The sequence below is a fragment of the Clupea harengus genome, chromosome 18 (assembly GCF_900700415.2).
Source record: "Clupea harengus chromosome 18, Ch_v2.0.2, whole genome shotgun sequence".
Lineage (NCBI taxonomy): Eukaryota > Metazoa > Chordata > Actinopteri > Clupeiformes > Clupeidae > Clupea > Clupea harengus.
Window position 1 is genome coordinate 25,590,274 of NC_045169.1, and position 1,025 is coordinate 25,591,298.

Sequence of the window (1,025 nt, forward strand, 5' to 3'; positions counted from 1 at the left end):
CACACAACAGTAATATGTCCCCTCTTGCTACATAGCTAGAGTAGCAAGTTACAGGTGGAAAGCTATAGAAGAAAGTTGCATCCAGGAGCCTTCATAAGCAAACATGATGTGGCTCCACATTAAATTATCCCACTTTTTCATTATCCACGTGACTCAAATGTTGTATGATGTAACATAGCTTAACAGGACACATGATATGTCCAGTAACATCATAAAGAAGGGGTAAAATAAGTCAAAAACAACAATATTTATTGACTGATCTTGAAAGTATTGGCTTACAAAAGCAAAATAAGTCATCACATAAAAAATTATTCAGTGTTAGTGCAAGAAGCGAACTGTGAAACACACTGTAAAACCTATGAAAAGTGACAGTGGTATATGAAATACAGACCGCATTAGCCACGTGATTTTCTTTCGTTGTAGGATTTCCCTCCCTTTGTAGAAACCTGTTGAATGGATACATTTGGTCTAGGAAGTCCTAATTGTTTTGTTGTCAATTTATCTTCATTAGTACGCCGACTAAAAAGTAGTTTCTGTCAAAGAGCGAATCGAGTTATTGCACTGGACAGGGCAGCCATCTTGACAGAATATGCCTCCGTCGAAGCTGTATGACGTTCGTATAGGCTTTTACGTCCACTACTTATGACAAGACCAGGAGGGGCGAGCCCTCCCGGAAGCCATAGAGAATGCATTGAGAGCTCTGTTTTGTGAAAAAAATGGATTTAACATGGGAGTCAATGGGAGAGGTCTGGGGCGATTTTCATTTCGCCCCAAATCGCCCCAGAAGGGGTGGGGCCATTTGAAGCACGACTTTAGGCTGACTGAACGACTGTTACCTGATTCGACAATGACATACAGAGACAGATCAGACGGTCTAGTGGTAGAATCCGACAGAAAAAAAAAATATTACATTTAAATGTACGTGTCATTTACGCGACTTACAAGGATATTGCGTTTATACATAAGGAGGTTTTTTTTTTTTTTTCCCTTTTCCCCTAGGCAGTGCGTCGCCCCAGTCGCCCTCA